Source organism: Wasmannia auropunctata, unplaced genomic scaffold (assembly GCF_000956235.1).
Source record: "Wasmannia auropunctata unplaced genomic scaffold, wasmannia.A_1.0 LD336025.1, whole genome shotgun sequence".
Lineage (NCBI taxonomy): Eukaryota > Metazoa > Arthropoda > Insecta > Hymenoptera > Formicidae > Wasmannia > Wasmannia auropunctata.
The window spans coordinates 161,270-181,782 of NW_012026865.1; the positions used below are offsets into that span (position 1 = coordinate 161,270).

General features: G+C 35.9%; 1 protein-coding gene across 1 annotated transcript in view; it reads left to right on the plus strand.

The window, feature by feature from the left end:
• The first annotated feature begins 10,760 nt into the window (after positions 1 to 10,760).
• The window catches only part of LOC105452919, a 257,036-nt gene continuing 247,283 nt past the window's right edge, over positions 10,761 to 20,513 (plus strand). The window contains exons 1-3 of the mRNA XM_011694476.1: positions 10,761 to 10,970; positions 11,296 to 11,507; positions 12,199 to 12,258. The gene's annotated coding sequence lies outside the window, so the exon portion shown is untranslated. The remainder of the gene's footprint in view (positions 10,971 to 11,295; positions 11,508 to 12,198; positions 12,259 to 20,513) is intronic.

A 20,513-nucleotide genomic window follows, 5' to 3' on the forward strand; every position in this document is an offset into this window, starting at 1 on the left:
CACTTTATATAGTTTGGAGGATAACCTTCGCGAGACGAAGGCACGAAGGCAGCCAAGCCAACGTCGAAGCCGGTGGCGTAACTGACATTTTCGCGAAACAACGGCGAAGTTGGGATTAGAACGTTAACCGTGCACGGTGAGAATACGGAATGCGCCTGAAGTGTCCGAAGTGTCCGGGAGTGTTCGAGAGGGATACGCGTTCAGCAACCATCGAATTCGGATGTGATTTGCCCGGGTGTATAATCGAATGCAGAAGGCGGCGGCGGCCGTCAACGATCGCCCCCGATACTACCTACCGTCGTCGCCGCATCGAAACGTCAGTCTCGCCAAAGTGCAAGTTCGCTCTCGCTACGTTATATTTCGGACATTATATATCGGCCGCCACGCTCGCTTATCGTTTACGACCCCGTGCCTCCCGTGGTGGAAGACCAATGCGGGAACCGCCACGGTTTCGATACGGATCTCGAAATAAACGTGTTCCATTTACAACCGTCTCTCTATTTACGGGAGAGTACAATGTGCCGCGTGTGGTGACATCCTATCGTGATTTCGCGTTAAACTAACCCCCTCTAATCCGATTAATCGTAAAATTTACGGACGATACCCCGTGATAAATGCTCGAGAATCTACGACAGTTTTCTTGGATACGTAAATTCACTTCTATATCTTTCGCAATTTTTCGGTATAATGGAAGGGCTTGCTGCAGCAGTGGGCTCTAACCTACGTTTTATAACATTCTAGAAAAACGGCGAAAATAAAAATTCATTACTTTAACTTCAGAATTCATTTTTTTCATTGTTAGAAAATGTGGGTTAACCCACTACTGCAGCAAGCTCTTCAATTACTCCAGATGTACGAATAAAATGTTTTCGCGCAATTTATTTATGAAATTTAGATAACTGTGGTTGACATCGAGTTTTTTTGCAAACTTAGGTTCGTTTTTTCCGAACGTATTTGGCTAATCATTTTTCAGGCTTAAATCCTGCGATTCCTGAAACTTCTACGAGTAATAGCTGAGCGACAACATCTTGTAGAAGTTTAATGTTCCTCCCAGAAGTGACTATATATGTATATATATACAGGCGTGTTCGTTTTCACGCGACAAAACTTCGTCCAGTTCGTGCGTCCCGGACGAGTCTAATCTCAGTAGGTCGATATATCGAGAAACGTAGTTCCAGTCAACTGACGCGGTTCAATGCTGCTATTTTTGATGATTACTACAACTGAGAAAGCGAGAAGTGAGTGTTCTCTTCTGCGGCGGCAACTGGAATTGATTTCGATACGAGAAACAGAGAGAGATTTTAATATCGTTCTAAGGCGAGCTCTCTAAGACAAGTATAAATAAAATGCAAAAATAATAGGTATGAGATGGAGAATATAAAAGAATAATAATGGTATAAAGAAAATGACACATAACAAAGAAAAAAATATAACAAATTAAGAAAAATTTAAACTAAAAGGAGAAGAGAGAGATGGGAGAGAAAGAGAGAAAGAGAGAGAGAATCCACGCGCAATCTGGGCTTACATAACGCAATTACCTCGGTGATTCGTAATGACGACGTGAATCACACCTCTCGCTCGAACGTGAAGTCGCGCGCGGCGCACGTACCGGCGGCGGATATTGACGACTATACGAGAGTGAGTGATATCATTCTCTCCAAGGCGCTCTTGGACGAGTCGCGCGCGCGTTCTCTGCTGTGCGTCATTCGTCCCTCGTCTGCGTCGAATATTGTGCAGACGATAAATTCAACGTATGTATATCGTGGCTCGCGATCGCTGCCGTCGATCCGTCCATCCACGCGTTATATTGTACACACGTGTATCGAGTCGAGCGGATCGATAATTATCTCGCATCGCAACTCGTTCGTAGAAAGTAAAACTTCACTGGGTCTACGTGAAATTCGGAGACGTGTTATTTACTTAATTTTGGATAACAAAAATCGCACCTTAAGTTGATTCTACATTAGTCGCATCGCAGCGTCGCTAAAGCTGGCTCTACGTTAAGCTGGTTCTACATTAGTTGCATCGTAGCGTCGCAAACGTTGCGATCCAATTGAGATCCAATCAACGTTAAGCTAGCTCGACGCTGATTGGATCACAATTGGATCGCAACGTTTGCGACGGTGTGATGCAACTAGTGTAAAACCAGCTTTAGTTGCATCGCAAACGTTACGATCCAGTTGTGACTTAATCAGCGTCGAGCTAGCTTAACGTTGATTGGATATCAACTGGATCGCAACGTTTGCGACGCTACGATGCACCTAATGTAGAACCAGCTAAACGTTACGATCCAGTTGTGATCCAATCAGCATCGAACTAAATTGACATTAATTGGCTCGCAACGTTTGCGACGGTGCGATGCGACTAATGTAGAACCAGCTTTACGAACACCCTCCATCTTATCTATTACGCGAAGATTTTCTCACAAACCTTCGGCAGTTTCTTAATTTCTGATTGAATGGCATGGATTCGTGAGGAGAGAGAAAGAGAGAAAGAGACAGAAGAGAGGAAAGAAAGGCGCTGTTCCAAGTGCAAACGAGAGAACGAAAGAAACGCGGCTTTTCTTCGCCGCGACTTTTTCTCGTCGGTTTGCGGCGCAGTCGACGCTAATATTTTCTCTTTTTTCCCAGGGCTCGGGAAGGAAATAAAGGAGATCGTAAGCGCGAACAGGTTACGGTCGTGGCTTAAAATTAGACTCGGTGCACAAGCGCGCTTGCGCGCGCGCGCCCGATTCATTTGCGACTGAGCTCCTCGTGTATTCATGTTCGTTCTCCCGGTCACTCCGTTCTTCGCTGCGGGAACAAAGGAAAGCCAACGAGCCTGAAAGCGAGACGGAGAGGAAGAAAAAGAGAGAAGGAGGAAGTAGAGACACGTACATACATACGTATGTACGCAGCGTGCGGTGCTCGTTTCGTGCGTGACGAAAGAGCGCGGAAGGGTCGCGCGAAGACGCAGATGTTCACTCGGGGGCTCGTACACGGGATTTTTAAATACGTCTGCGCCCCGCGACGTAATCCCGTAATCCCCATAATCAAGCCGTTATAAAAGGTTTCGGCGTTCACACGTTCCGTCCGCGCCCGCCGCCGCGCGGTGAGATCGCCTCGCATTGATGCGAAAAGAGGTGAAATATCGCGGAGCCCAACAGGGCGGGTGGAAGGGGACGAGGGTGCAGCGCGCACGTAACGTGGAACGATTTATTGCGTTATTTTCGCGCAAATCGACCATTATCTCGCGTATCGCTGCTGTAAAGATAAAATTTTATTGTCCCTACGTGGAATTTTGAGATGTGCTTCTCGACTTTATTTTCGTGTCGGCGTATCTTACACGATCTTATCTATCGCGCGAAGATTTTCTCACGAACCTTCGAAAAATTCCGTTACCGTACTTAGCACAGAGGAATTAAGGTTGTTTGTGAAGCAGGCTCAATTAGAGAAAGTATGTGTATAAATAGGATTGGGAAAGTTATACTTTGTGTAAAAGTATATGTAATTAGTTACAGTTACAGTTTATTTTCTCAAAGAATAGGTTACCGTTATAAGTTACCGATTTTCTGTGAAGTAACACGTTACAGTTGTAGTTATTCAAAAAGTAACGAGCCGGTAGTTTTCAGATATTTTTTTATAATGTTTATGCTATTTTACAAGAATCTTACATTTCTAACATTACTAAATTATTTTATTTGTTATACCAAATGTTCGGTTAAATTTATGCTATATTATTTTATATATACTAAATCATAATATTTTAGCAATTTAAAATAAAAATCCATTTAAAATATATTAATTAAATTTAATAGTTTATAATAAATGCATTTAATATATATATTTTAAATCAAAATTATAGGATTGTTATTAAGGTGCTTTCATGTACTAGAAGATTCCTAGATTAATTCTTAATACATACATTTACTGTAAATCTGATATAGTTACATTGTCCGCCAAATTTAAACTTTTTTTCTAGAACGAGACAAAATAATTCTTAGATTTTTTGTTGCTGAAAATAAATCCGTAAATGAAATTGCTCTATCACGTGATCTAAAATCCGTGTTAGACAGTGTTATAAACTACCTATAGGAAGGGATAAAATACCTATATTCCAATCAAAGAAATAATTGCACTGATTGAGACCACGTTATTTTGCTTAACGCAGTTCATATGTTGACAAATAAGTGTGAAATATGTAAAGTGTAAGTATAAAAGTAACTATTAAAAAGTAAATATAAAAGTAACTATTAAAAAGTAACTATTTATTAGTTACTACATAGTTACTCCAAAAAGGTCTAACAAGTGAAGTTACAGTTATATGGAGAGAGTAAATGGAAAGAAAGAAACGAAGTTAAGTTACTGCAGTTACTGAAAAAGGTAACTCTAACTGTAATTTTGTGACAAATTACTTCCCAATTCTATAGATAAAAAACGTAATAATAACTTTGTAATTTTACAAAAATCTTACAAGAAATCCAGAAAAATACTGGCTAGAAAAATTAAGGCATGACGTAATTGAAAAATTGTGCACATTTGCTTTATACATAATGTTTATTTTCAAGTAACGAATTTTAACTTTAATCAGCATTCGTTACGAAATTTCCTTAATTAATACTCGCGGATAAAACTTTAAATTAACGTATCTTTGCTTAAAGTTGACATAATTGAACAATTTTTTTGATATTGAAAGTCCGAGGAATAAGATTATATATTACTTATTAAAAAATTAAAATTATGTAAAGTTGTGAAAAACATTTATTATAAACAATTTTTAACAACGTTTTCTGGAGATTTGGCGCGCAATTGAAGAAAAATGTTTGGCTTGACTGGACCGGCGAATATCCATTAAGATTAATAATAATTTTAGTTATAATCATAAATGTATTGAATAATAAATTAGAAATAAGAAATGGAAGTAGGAACATTTTAAATTAAGGGGAGAAGGTGATTTGCTGCCATCACCATCGAAGGGACAATAAAGTTGCCAACTGTAGTGTTTCCATGAAAGTTTCACAAAAGTCACAGATGGAGGGCAACTCGCATCCCGAAAGATACGGGGAAACGCGAAACCCATATTATTCCCCTTGCCCCACATTATCCGACTCCGCAGCCTGTTCATAAATCCGCAGCAGCTGAAACTCGAAATAGTTTTATCACGAATGCGAGATAGGAATCTGCAGTGAAGGGTAATTAATGAACATTTTACGCAACGTATCCCGCCGGCATATAAAACACGGTAGTGCATCGAAAATGCACACGAGAGAAAGATTGATGATGTTTTTTGAATACATGTACACTTTTTGCATACGTCACGCGTTAAAAATATCTTGGAATTATTCAAAATATTTTACACGCAATATTTTTTTAGCTGAGATATGTGGCGGAACGGAGACGTAGAATTAACCTTCTCGAAGGGAAAAAGGAACACTTCCGATATTTTCGTATTCCTCGAGTGTTGCGCAAACGTCGCGTTCCCGTAACATCCCTCTCGCAAAAGAAACGTAAAAACATTGAACGTGACCCGATTCACTCTGGTTATTCATAGCACGGCACACGCGCTGGGTAAAAGTCTTCTTGACGCAGCGTGTCAAACGCACATTCGTGTGCAGGCGTGCGTGCGTGCGCGCCTCTGACCGAGTGAGCAGATTGAAGGTGACGTAAGCTCGTGAGAGAGAAAGAGAGAGGTATTCGAAAAAGTTAATTCGTCGTCGACGATCGCCTAAACGATACGCTTACTCGCGCTATACCTAACTTCGTTTTATCGTCTTTTTCGGTTGTAAAAGATAATTGGATCTCGGCGTTAACTATTATTGACCGGCGTTATTCAAGCCCGGCAATGAAAGAATTACCTGAATCTTCATCAAAATTTAATGTGAAGTTACATATTTGATTTAATTAATTTAGTTTCTAAGGAAAAACTAATTAACTGGAAATGTGCTGGAAATTGAAATTTCTCTCGGTTATATATTAAAGCCTCTTCTTCCCCCTCTCTCTCTCTCTCTCTCTCTTTCTCTCTCTCTCTCTCTCTCTCTCTCTCTCTCTCTCTCGGATTAATGAGAAGATTAAGGGTTAATTTTGCTTCTCCTCAAACCGCAAGCTTTGTGAATCTGAACCAACTCACTCTGAGACATTGAACGCTGTCGGGGGTTTTGTCTTAATTAGCTGTCCTAAATTCACGTGTGTGCGATAGAAGGGAAAAAAAGAATCTGTCAGAAGGACGTTTCTCAGATTAGAGATTCGCCTTTGTCTCACCGTGCTTTTCAATGGAGCTTAATTAATTTTTTGTCCGCTCGTTGCGGCTCAACTCCATTAATTAGCTGGCTCTATAAAATCGATCTTTCTTACCAAATCTTCAAGGAATAAAAAAGTATTCGTTTCCGATTGCATGAAGATGATAAAGAAATCTGAGCACTTTACCAAGCTTTTATTAAAAGTTACTAAACGTATATATATATATATATATATATATATTTAATAATAATAATAATAATAGATCACTAATATTTGAAGTATTGAAAGTATTTTATTTTTATATGTTATTTTGAATCAAATAATCTCTTTTCTTCTTTTTCTCCAATATTTTTTATTTAACTACATGTTATAATTAATAAACTATTCAATAATGTGTCACATAAGAGCATATTCTTCAAGCTTATAAAGAAATTTAATACATAAAAATTTAGTACTTTAGGTTTGGAAGTGCACTTAAAACACACACACACACACACACACACATTATTACGGTTTTATTTTACTTAATAGTGAGTTCAATCGTCTCTATTAGCGATTATTGCTTAAATCTTGGCATGCTCTCAACCAATTTTTCGACATATGAGACAGATAGAGATTGCCATCTTTCGGCTACATAGTAGCAAATTTTGGCTGAAAAATCAAATTTTCTCCGCGAAGATTTTATTTCATGATATACCGTACATTTTCTCTCACATTAACATCGGAAAATTGAAATGGCTAATACGATATAATAATGTTGTTTTCATCTTTTCATTTAGTACAGATACAATTTCGATATTTTTGGGATTATTATTCTCGTGTAGCATCCACTCATTATTTTAGTTAATAAATCGCTTTTGTAGGTATATCATAGGTGTCAAAAAATAATTGAATATCTGGTAAATAGTAAATACGCACAAAGTTTCAATAACTGTAGATATATGTGTTGGAGCAATCTCAAGTATTTTTATTATTTCATGCGTTGAATTAATTGGTTGTCGACCGAGTTTGTTTAATAGAAAGCCCAAAAATAAATCTTAAAAAGAACATTTATTTATGAAACAAATTTCACCTTTGTATACTTAATAAGCCATTTTAATATAATAAATTTTTAATAAAAAATTGTCATCATTTTATTTGCCATCGTCAAGATGTAGATACCAACGAATCCTTTTTATCTCAAAATTGAGCCCGAAATAGTAGCTGAAATTACAAATATAATTACAAACAAAAAACTAATATTTTCTTTATTGAAAATTTAATTTAAAAATGAGACGCCAAATTTATAGAAATCATTTCTTCAGTCACGATTAACAACATAGCGTACCTTATGTTGTAGATACTTTCTTTCGTGTTTAGTTTTTGTCCCGTATAATAATCTGATTTTTTTTTCTAATTACTTAACTTATATAATACTTTAATATTATATGTATAGTATATAATACTTATAAAATTCTGTATCTTGTATTTTTTAATTTCTTCTTTTTTATTTGATAAATTTATGATTTACGTAAAATGTCATTGAAAATAACATTACTTATCTCCTCTATATTGATTGTGAGCTTTAAAAGATTAGTAAAGTAAGATCATCGGTAGTTTCCTTTTATTTGTGAAATCCATTTCTTGACAAATTTGTGTATGTCATGCATACATCTAATTGTAAATTTGTAAAAGGTTGCAATTGAATTCTTTTTGAGTACGCGAGCAAAGGAGAACTGCTTCCAATTAATATAACCCAGTTTAGCATATACGTTGCAATCATGAAAGTTACTTTATTTCAAGAGCCAGACAAATAATATGTCCAGCATAAAACGAGTCGATAAATACCACGGACATTTACACACTCCTCATCTCTCTCCACGTCATCCATATTTTTGTTCGGCGATATCGTGACACGTTCTCTCGTGCGACTGACTGTAACACGCACTAAAATTAAATCTAATTGTAAGTCGTTATCTCTGACTTGTATAAGATAAGAGAGTTATAGTTTTTATCTATCGGGCATTTTTTTCTGATCCATCGACGATCGTCGATTCCTCGCCGAGCGATATCTTAGACGATCGGAGTGGGGCCCGAATCAACCGGTTTCCGGTTGCGGGAAGAAATATATAACCGGCAGCGTTCGCCGCAAGAAATTTCCATGCAAATGTTCCGTGATCGATATCCTCCGCCGACGCCGATCGCGGCACCTTTCTCCGCTCCGGCTTCCGCACGCACACCGCCGCGCCGCGCCGCGTCGCGCTGTTTCCCCGTCACTTTTCCCGTTGTGTGTACCTACTTCGGGCGGGTGTTTACCCCGGAGGAACAACGCAGAGCAGAGCGTTTCGCTCGGGGTCGCCGCGCCACGCGCGGCGTACACGATGCAAATTTCCGAATCAACAATTTAAAGCCGTCTACTCGTTTAATTAAGGGTTTCGGAATTTCTACGGGCCGCTGGAAACCCTCGATTTATTTCCCCCGCGGAGATAAATAGTACGGCGAACTTGCAGTTTCCAGTGCGCTCGGTGATAACGACGAGCATCTTGAAGATTCTTCGCGGATTCTCTTCTCGGTTTTTATAATTATGCATAAAACCTTCATAAATTCTTCCCTTATTTACATGCACAGAGTCTCCGAGCCATTAGTATAATTGAAAAGTAAGTAGTTCCTCATAAGAAATAATAATTGTATAAAATTAAGGAATAAATTTCTTTTTCATGCCACTTCGTTTTTGAGAACCGTGATTTTTGAAAATCGCCTTTTTGTTCGAGTAATTTCTAAAGATAATGTAATATATTAACGAATACATCTCGCGTAGCCGGTTGTCAAAATACGTACAAAGAAATATAACATCATATTGAACAACTGAGAGTTATTTTGATTTTACATATCGTTTCCTCAGCAACTTAAATTATTTTTTATTGTTTTATAAAACGAAATAATGTTTTTAAATTTGTATTATATATTAATAGCCATCGAGACGACGCAATTTCGATGACATAGATCATTCAAGTTTAATAAAAAGCAAATGCATTATTGATTTTCCGACTTTTCAAATTATTTTTCTTCAAGAACGAAGTTTTGTGTATAAATAAGTCATAAGTTTTATCCTACGTCTTCATTTATTTTTTTTTATGAGGAGTCATCTCTTTTCCGATTGTACCATCAGCTCAAGAATATTGTATGGCATAATGTTCGGCATGCATGATATGTGATACGACAAGGTATTTATATATATATATATATATATATCACGCGCCATTGATTTTTCTCGTTGCTATTATTATGCGCCATTGAATCCCCATCTATATTGTACTCAACGCGTCGTGTCTTACCACACCCAGTTTCGCGTGGAACTTAATTGTTTACTAGGCGCAGCGTGTGCATGGCCAATATTTGCCTGACTGTCGCACGTAATCAGTATCACGGCCTTCAGAAACATTTCCTGAACTAAAAATAGTGCTGTTACGTTCAATTTTATTCTAATACAATCCCTCCTTCATAAAAGGCTTAGATAGAATAAATATGGAAATAAATAAAAGATATAATACGATATACAGAATAGATGGATGAGGACTTAGCTGTTAAGGAAAGCAAATTTAGAAAAATTAAGAATGGGGAAAGGAAATTAAGATTTTAGGTAAATTAGGAGGTGATAATATGGAGATTGCGAAATATGTACGATAAGGATGAAAAATGAGTTCAAAAGTGAAGGAGGTAAAGAGAAGGTATGGAAATTTAATTTTAAGAAGTAAAAGGCTGTGTAAAAATAGGATAACGTAAGATATTGTAAGCACAGTGACATCTGTAAGTTAATTGTTAGATTTTAAATGCCAAAAAGTAGAAAGAATAGAAAGTAAAAAGATATATACGTGTGTGTGTGTGTGTGTGTGTGTGTGTGTGTGTGTGTTTGAGAAAAAGTGTAAACTGACTATAAGTCTCTTCTTAGCACTTGTTAGCTAAAGTAAATAAAGATTTTATTCTATTTTATAATCGCCTCATTTATGGTTATTACCAAAATTTCTCAAATTTTTTTTTAAATATAATTCTCCATTTACATTTTTTAAATATCACTTGTCCAACAAATCTATAGTAATAAATATTTATAGGAGCTTAGTAATTTACTTCGCGTATACAAACATAGAAAAATAAGTCGTAAGTCGAGTGATTGTATTTATCCTTTACCTCGTTCATCACCGATACATTCATCTCTCGCGCGCGCATCACCGCGCACATATTACATTACATCGTGATCTAATGTAAGTGTAATTCGTCACAGCGTATAACGCGTTTTCGTTTAACGAGCCGACAAATGGGGTCCTTTGCAAAATGTCGCCATTCTCGCTATGAGAGAACAAAAAGCTCTCTTTCCCTCCTCCATCCCCCCCCCCGCCGCCCTCTCAACCCCTGTAGCTGCCCTTGGCTGCAGCGCGCGAGCCCCGCGGCCGACATCTGTTACCCTCTGTCGTTAATTGTTATTGCACGTACGACGGTGCACGTTGCCCGCAGTGACGGCCATTAAACTTCCCCATTACATTATTGCCGAGTCGGTCGGATGGCGGTGATGCCATCGCCATCGTGAGCTCCTTCACACGATCGTCGACGAGAGCGAACTTTTAAGGTGGTCCTTCAGTAAATCGAGCTACGACAGAAATGTCTAATTCTTTGATATAATGAAGTTGAAGTATCGAACTTGGCGTGTGTAAAATTCTAGGGTAGATCATCGATGAAATAAGAGAGAAAAAAAATGTTGAAAATATATCTTTTCACATATAGGTATGGAGTGAAAAACGAGATTATAATAGTTTAAAAAATTACGATTTTAACAAAAAAGTAATAATAGGTCATCGATCATTCTGGAAAGGTATTTAATGTTGAAATGGAAAAATGTCACATAACCTCACACGGCCTGTCAGTAATTTAACTTCTTTTTAGTGATTTCATTCATCATTTTTGCATACTAAATATCGTTTGTTTCATTAGATATACACATAGTTTTAAATATTTCATCCAAATTATGCAAATATTTATGATTTTGGGTGGGCCCTGATGAGGCACCCCAAATTTTCGGCACTTTACTAAAGAACCACCTTAATGACAGTGCAGCGCGAGTACTTGAGTACTACGTACGAGGCGGCGATTTCCCGGTGCTAAAAGCGTGATTTACACACGCCGCCGGATTAAAAAGTGTGCCCGCGAGAGCGCGAGCGGTTACGCAAATCCCCATGACATCCGACACCCCACCTCTGCGAAGCCGACGGCCGCTCGTCGCCGTCGCTGCTAACGCTGCCTCCACGCCTTCCACCGAAATAGGTGACTGACTGCGGGCAGATGCTTTCGCTGTGTATACATAAACGCCCGTTTAACCAAACGCGCGCGCGTTTATTTTTGGTAGCGTCTTTGGCGGAGTGCGCGCGCCTCCACGACGCGTCTTTCTCTCGGCGGATTATTATTTCTCGCGCCTTTTTTTTCTTTTACATCCCTATCCCGATCATCCCGCGAAGTATAAATGTACTATGTTATATTTATGTTACAGCGAATGGAAATGAGACGTCGAATTAACTCCGATTTATAGAAGATACGATTAATGCTCTTTAATTTCCCAAGCATTCTATTTATAACACATTTTTAACCGAAACGGTTTTATAAAGTATAAAGTATAAAAACATTAAATGGACGTTATTAACGTTAAATATACGTTTATTAAAACGTTGAAATATGTCTTATGGAAACGGTATTTTAAAAGGACTTAAGAAAACGTTAAATAAATGTTCTTATAAAACGTTAAATAAACGTCCTTATAAAACGTTCTTATAACGTTTACTAAATAAGTTTTAAAAAAGTATCCAATTTTAAACGTTTTTTTTTCAGTTTATACGCTTATTACGCGATTTTTAATGTATTCTGAATGTAACTTTGGGTTTTAATGATAAATACATAAATAACTTTTTTCCAATTTAATTTTGTAACAGATTTTTCAATTCTTCTCTTCTTTGTATTACAGAACGATCTATTTACGGATCAGGCATGGAACCTATCGCAACGGTTGCGCGGCACAGTTAAGGTAAGAGATCTTTACGTTTTATAAGAGCGTTAAGTTCGTAAGAGTGCGTGACTTTCGATTAATACAACTAATTAATTTGTAGCCCGCGAATCAGCTTGATCGTGCGATTTCAGATCTTATACTGAACTAAGATTTCTCCAACTTTCGCGATCTTTTTTTACGCGACGAGACGATTACGTAGAGTTGCCACTTTAACGTTGCTAAATGTCAGCGAGAGATCGGAGCCAGGTAAAGCGGCACCTACGCGCGTTACGATTCGCGCGAACGCGTTAATTGCGGGTCATTGGGTCAAACTAATGGCCGCGGCGTTCACGCGTTTCCACCTGCAGTGCACCGTATTGCGCATCGAGAAACGATTTCCCAATGCGCTCTAGTTATAGAGCCAGTGAGCAGGGATGTTGCGAGCGTCGGTTATTATTAGTTTTGAACTTGGCGTGGTTAAGAAAAGGAATTTAATATCACGTTATAACAAACAAAAAAAATGCGCGAGAAAAATACGATTAAGCTCACAAGTATAGAAAAATCCAATCTCTTTTTATTTTTTAGCATGAGCTATATGTAATTACATACTTTTTTTGAAAAGTAACTTCATATGTGTTTCCTTTATCTTGCTTGATTCATCTCATTCTGTACATAAAAATATTAAGATGCAATTGTAAAAAAAATCAATAGTTTACGAGATATTTTATGTCAAAATATGTATGTCCGAATAAAGTATAAAATATCTCGTAAATTCTTGATTTTTTGTAATTTTATTTTAATATTTTTATATGCATGATTAATTAGAAAAATTATATTAAATAAATTGATTTTATCATTATTTGTCGTAAACAAATGTGCTCTTTCAAATTATGCAACTTTTGTTTGAAACATTTTTTGCTACAACGCATAATTTCAGGAATAACACTTTGGCGCTGTATAAACAATTAATCAACTATACTATAACAATTAATCGCGACAAATTACCTTAAATTAGGAAAATAAATATTGGCGTAGAGTTTAAGAATGTAAAGTTACATTTTTAAATCTACACCAATATTTATATTCCAAGTATAGAAAACAGAATCATGGTGTATATAAGCGCGCAATGGAAACAAATATCTTCAAAAATGTAGCACATAGTTCAGGGGTCACGACCTCCTCTCGGTCATTTCCAACGATTAAACTGACAACTCTGGCGTACAATAAAGGCGGATCATGAATTCGTGGGTGAATTATGATTACGGGTAAGCGTAAGTCGTTGAAAGGAGATTCGCGATCATCCTCGAATTGCGCTATCCGCGTACGAAAAAACAATATTTCATAACAGATAAGACGAACGATGCCCGGCACTGTCCGCGATTCGCCGGGAGAACCCCGGCATTTCCGCGCGCGCGGTAATTGCTTTTTTCTCTCGCGCTCTCCTTCTCCCCTTTGCCGACGCGCGCGCTTTCGACGTATCGTGGGAAAAATATATCGATCGCGGCTGGCGCGGATGCAATACCGAGCGCGGTAACATCGCTTCTCGGAAAATGCCGCCTCTGCCCCAGCTCAAAGAAATTTATTACGTTTCTCATTCTCTCGAAACCTACAACGTGAAAAGTAATAATCTTTTACGAGGCTGGACCGTCTCGCGCAAACAATATTTGTAATATTTTTTTGTGAATTATTCAGCGTGAATTATTCGCGAAAATAAACGATCGCTTTTAAAAATCTCGTCGACAAGAATAAAATTCGGGCAGTGAGTCAAAATCGAGGGGTCAACCACTGTGGGAATTAGTGTAAATCTTTTTAGGAATATATTGCGGCAATACAATACTAGCAATACGCTATCAATACATAGTAATATCTCGAACAATACCTAGCAATATATTAAAAATACTTGGCAATATTGTGCAATAGGTACAAGGCAGTACATGAGATAATAGATGACAATATTAACTGACAATAGGAAAGCAGTACAATAGCAATATCTATTTAGCAATAAAGTGTGTTGTATTGCCGTAATTGGCAATCACTGTACATTTTTTTAGTAGTGGTTCACCCCTCGGTTAAAATTCCGGACCGAATTTTGCGTCTGGGGATTAGTTTCGATTGTATTTCTTCTACGAGTTTATATCTCGAGTGCATTACTGTCTCGCGACTCTCAGGTGAGAGACTTAATGCACTTAGTCGCACGCGGAAGGAGGAAAGTTTTGAGTAATATTCATGCGTTCTCGCGAGAAAAGCTTATGCCATACGTAATAATTTTTCTCGCGAAAACGGCGCGGCGCCCGCGGCTCTCGCCCGTATATCTCGCGACAATAATAGAGCAGTCGCGCGTCCTTGATTTTCGAGATTATTAACTTCGGTGAAGTCGCTGCAGAAAATATTTCTACGCTCATTAAGTAGCTAAAAAAAAGAAAGAAAGAAAGAAAAAGAAAAAAAATCGACGACAGCACCTTTCTATTCTGATTTCACTTCGTGCGTGGTGCAATATCCCGCATACCATAATCTACCTTCTCTATACACTTTCCATTATTTTAAAACCAAACATTCTCCCGTATATATCTTGCATACGGATTTACTTTTCAGATGCATTGGAATGAGAATCTTTCGTAAATATTTCCATTTTCTTGAGATATTTATATTCTATGGAAAAGTGTCTTTTTCGAAAATGCAAGCCGTCCATGGCAAGCATGCATTTATACGAACAGAATTCTATATGTAGCATTTGACATGTCGCGAGAATATTGATGAAAAATACATTTATTTATTACATGAATAGCGCGACGTACAGTGATGAATTTTAAAAAAATGACTACATACGTATACATTCCAAGCCAAAAGTTCGGAAAAACATCGATAAAAACGCAGAAAAGCTGTTTTTTATTTTGTACAATAATTATTGGATTTGAAGAATTATTGTTAAAAAAAATACATTGTTATGAATATTTGATTAGGTAATCTCGAAAGTGTCAATTTGTAAACAGTGTTTTCAAACTTTTGGCCAATCAGTGTATGTGTATTTTTTGTTTAAAAGCAAATAAAAAAATATATACAAAATGAAAAATCTAACAAAAAATCTAATCAAAATATCATTTTTAAAATTATAAATCGATAACATGAGTATTACTTTATATGCTTTTTAAAATGCATTAATTTTGATTAAAAATTTAAACAATTTTACAAAAAGCATTGTAAAATTTAAGAGATATGGACTAAATCAAATTTAATGTTTACATTGTGTAATAAAAGACACAAATATACGCAAGATATGTTATTACAGTTATCTATGATAAAATATCTAGGGTAAAGTTGTACAATTTTGAACGTGGTTTCTATATGACATAAGATTTGAATCTAATTTTCAAGATTCAATTTGAAGTTTAAACTCCATATAATGAGATTATTTACCAAATTTGAAACTTGAAAATTAGAATATTATGTCGTACAGAATTGTATCAGAATTGTTCGAAATTGTGCCACCTTACTTTACATCGTTATAATCTTGCGTAAACGAATTAACCGAAATAAAATTTTTATCTATGGAAAATTAACGATTTAATAGATTTAAATGTCGTTTTTAAAAGTCAAAACAAGTTATTATTGTCGAAAAAGCTATAAAATGAAAGCTGTAATATGTTTAACTTATTTTAAAATAATGAGATAATAACTCTACATGATATGAGAAGATTTGAAATTGATGAAACAAAGCGAGGAATTATTAATAATAATTGTGTGACTTGTTTCCTCCACTATATTCATCTCAAACAAACATAAATTTTGAATAGAGCCAACAAGGATATATATTGTAGCTATAACACTTCTAAATGACAGTACAATAGACATGTAGATAGTTTACCAATTAAATTCATAAAATAAAAACACAAAATTTATTCAGATATCTATATTTTGGCCATCTTTTTATGAAAATAATGATGCTGTGTGCTATAGTAGCTTATACGTACATAGGAAGAAAAAACGAGGATATTATCATTTCACGAAACTATTCGCGATCAAAATGAGTTATTAGTTTTCCCGTATGTGGCATCGCGCAATATCAAAACGAAGAAAGTATTTGGAGCGCCTCCAAAATTCCACTGCTCCGTCATCGACCTTTTCGTCGGTTGTATTACGCGAGCGGTCGTAAATACGTGAAATTGTGGAACGTCTTGCAATCTCGAGAAAGGAAAAAAATCAACTGTGTAAAAATGGGAACATGATTTTTTTTCAATAATAAATAAAATCGGCCAATGTGTGAATACACAATTAATAATAGAAATAAACCTATTCGATCAAAGTGGATTTTGGTACACAGAGAGAAGTATTTCTTTAGATGTATAAACAAATTTTGAAAAAAATTATTTCAAATAATCGTGTTTTTTTAACCAAACAATATAATTTACATAAATCTTTTGTATTAACAAAACAGATTTGTATTAAACAAATATAAATAGATATAATTTTTCTTTTAAAATTATGTTATTTCAATAAAACAAATGTAAGCCAAACAAATAGAAATACTGAATGTAAAGAAATGTTTTTCTCTGTGTGGCTAATAATATTTTCGTGCGAATTTATATATAGGGTAGATATTAAGTAATGTAAAAGATTTGAACCCTTCGAGTGGTTTTCGAAATTTTTCTTTCAACGGCTGAATGAAAAATTTCGTTTTTTCCTAAAATTTTGAAACTCATTCGGGTTACTTTGATGAAGCTTTGTGTATGTTTCAAGTTTCATCAAAATAACTTGAGTGGTTTTCGAAATTTTTGGAAAAACAAAATTTTACCTTCAACTTTGATATCAACTCTATATCTTTGATTCTAAACCGTTTCGGACATGTAGTCATATGAAGTTTTCATCTTGAATTTGTGTGAGGAATTACCCCTTAAAATCTTTTACATTATTCTTAGGAATTACCTCTTAAAATCTCTCACATTATTCACCTTGTATATTTACCAGTTCATGCAAACTACGCGTCAATTATTTGTCGAACGCGAAACACAATCCTAAATTGAAACTATTGATGCTATAACTCTCTAAATCTGAATCAGTGGATAGTCACTGATTATTAATGGTTATTCGTTGAATGCATCAGGCCCAAGTATGTCACTAGTAATCAGTGAAATTCAACTTCATTTGTCTCTCGGAAATCACAGACAAATAAGTGAATAATCGCTATAATCGTTGACAAATTAGTGGACTTTGCTGTTCTCGCTAATTGCACAGCGGATTCAGTTCTGTTTTACTTGTTCATTAGCGATGCAAGGCGTTACTGACTCAATCAATGACTTTTCCACTGATTCAAGTTAAGAGAGTAATGAACAATTTTAAAACGTTAAGAATTTATTGTAAAGAACATTACCCTAGCTATGGATTCGAACCTAAATCTCCCTACATTTCGTGACGATTTCTTTCCAATTAATTCGACCACATGTGGCATGTGGTATTTATAGCAGCGTTTACAATGAGATTTAAGACTTAAGATTTAAGAAAATTGACCAATCATAATTGATTATTCTTCTCACGTAAGATGAATAATTCACTGTGATTGGTCAATTTTCTTAAATCTTAAGGAGTCAGGCCACCTCTGAGATTTTAAAATGATACCTTAGGTTTGGGATTTTTTTGTAGGTAAATTGATGAACTTTATTTAAAATCTGCTTAGAAAACATATTGTACACACGGGGACAATAATCCCTACACATCTGAAGTTGCATGCGTAACTAGAGAGACCAATGAGAAGCACGCGTTGGACAGAAAGCGTACTTCTTATTGGTCTCTGTATTTAAGCATGCAACTTCAGATGTGTAGCCATTATTGTTCCCGTGTATACATATATAAGAAAAAAATAATGTTTTATTTTTCTTATGTCCAAAATGGCATCGCACCGGCCTACACTTGCGAAATCCTTTTTTTCTATCAAATGTACAGGATTTTAGGCACACGGTTTGACCTTGAACAAAACACAAAGAATTTTTATTATCTACATATTAAAAACTAGAAAAGTACGTAGGGATTTTTCAAAATATTGATTTTTTTCAAAATGGTAGCTATTTTACGAAAGACTTGTATTGACAAAAATACGAACTTTTCATAAAAATAGCTGCCATTTCGAGAAAAATCAATATTTTAAAAAACCCCTACGTAATTGTACAGTTTTTCATATGTAGATAATGAAAATTCTTTGTTCAAGATCAAACCATGTGCCTGGAATCCTGTACATCGATTTAAAGAAAAACAGAAAAAAGGGATTCCGCAAGTAGGTCATTGCGCTGCCATTTTGTACATAAAAAAATATAAAAAATATGTTTCTAGTTTCTTATATATGTACAACAATGTCTTCTAAACAGCTTTTAAATACTTAAAGTTATCTATTTACCCACAAAAAAATTCCAAACTTATAGGTATCATTTTAAGGCCTCAGGGATGGCCTGACCCAGGATTGGGAAGTAACTCGTTACTTATAACGAATTTACAATTACTGTTACTTTTTTCAATAACTGTAACTTAACTCTGTTACTTTCTTTCCATGTGTAACTGTAACTTAACTTAGTTAGATTTTTTAAGTAACTAGTAACTAATTTAACAGTTACTTTTACAGTTACTTATATGTCAAATCATCATTTTCATGGATCAAAATTATGCAACACTTTCGCTCAATTACCTAATCGTATTGTTGATTGTAATTATGCGAAATATTTAAATGCTTATGTTTAAATATGCGCATTATACTTTTTTTTTTAAATAAAATTATATAATATGTAAATGTAAACCAGTTTTTTTTATAATACTAATGTTGTTCTATTAAAAGTAACTGAAAAGTAACGATTCGTTACTTTTTGAGTAACTGTAACTGTAACATGTTACTTTTCAGAGTCAGTAACTTGTAACGGTAACTAGTTACTTTTTGAGACAAAGGGTACGATTTCATTTGTCGTACGACAAAGATTTCAAGAATATTGATTGACTATAGGATAGAGAGATCCGACAACTTCTCTTTCTTGCAGCCAATCAATAGGCTTGAAATGCTTTGTTGTACGACAAATGTAATTCCAGCCAAAAACTGTAACTGTAACTAGTTATTTTTACAAACTAACTTTTTCAACCCCTTAAATCTTAAATCTCATTGTAGACGCCGCTTATCGCAATAGCCAGTGAATGTTAGAATAATTTTTTGTACTTACCAAAACAATTTTACAGCTATTACCATATTATTAACTGACCGTAATCTTAATACCTCTTTTTTTGATCTCTCAGGAGGAGGAGACCCCATTTTATACCAACACTTATTTTGATTCTTTGGCCACCCAGAAGTTTATATTCTAATTTTACCAGGATTCGGTTTAATTTCTCATATCATTATAAACGAAAGAGGAAAAAAAGAAACATTTGGATCATTAGGAATAATTTATGCAATAATTGCTATTGGATTTTTAGGCTTTATCGTATGAGCCCACCATATATTTACAATTGGATTATATGTAGATACTCGAGCTTATTTTATTTCAGCAACTATAATTATTGCTATTCCTACAGGAAATAAAGTTTTTAGATGAATTTCTATATTACACGGTATAAAAATTAATTACAACCCTACCCTTTGATGATCCTTAGGATTTATTTTTTTACTTACAATAGGAGGTCTAACAGGAATTAATTTATCTAACTCTTCAATTGATATCATTCTACATGATACTTATTACCAAGGGTTTATCATTCGTACGAACTTTGAAATACGGATGAATGAAAGCTCTATTTTACGCGTCTCGCGAATCAGAGTGAAAGGGGAGAGGGGATTACGAGTTTTTTTGACAATGTACTGTTGCTCGATGGGCAAATGAAATATTTAAACCACCAACGAGATGAAAGCACTCGCGTTTGGATAGCGCGCATCATAGGGGGAGTTGCAAATGCAGCCTTCGCGTCGGAATGTTTTCTATGCGGCGCACATCGTCTGCATTCTCGGGACTCAGCCCGTGGCAAAGCCGGCTGATGCAGACGACGCGGGGGAAATAATAGATGGTCGTGCAAAAGAAATGAAATGTTCTTAATGAACGAGAACGCCGCGCGCGCGATCACGTTGAATGCGCGCGCGTGCCGTGTGTGTTCTATGCGGCGATGAAAAGCACTGCATTCGCGAGAACTTGGCGAGTGGAAGACGCGTACAGAGCTTTTTATCCGCGAACGTACGCATGTAGGAACGGCTAATCGAATGCATCCGCTGAAACGGAAATTCGCGGATCACGGGAGGGATCCTTGCGATTCAATAGCTATGGCTTTTCGCTATGTTA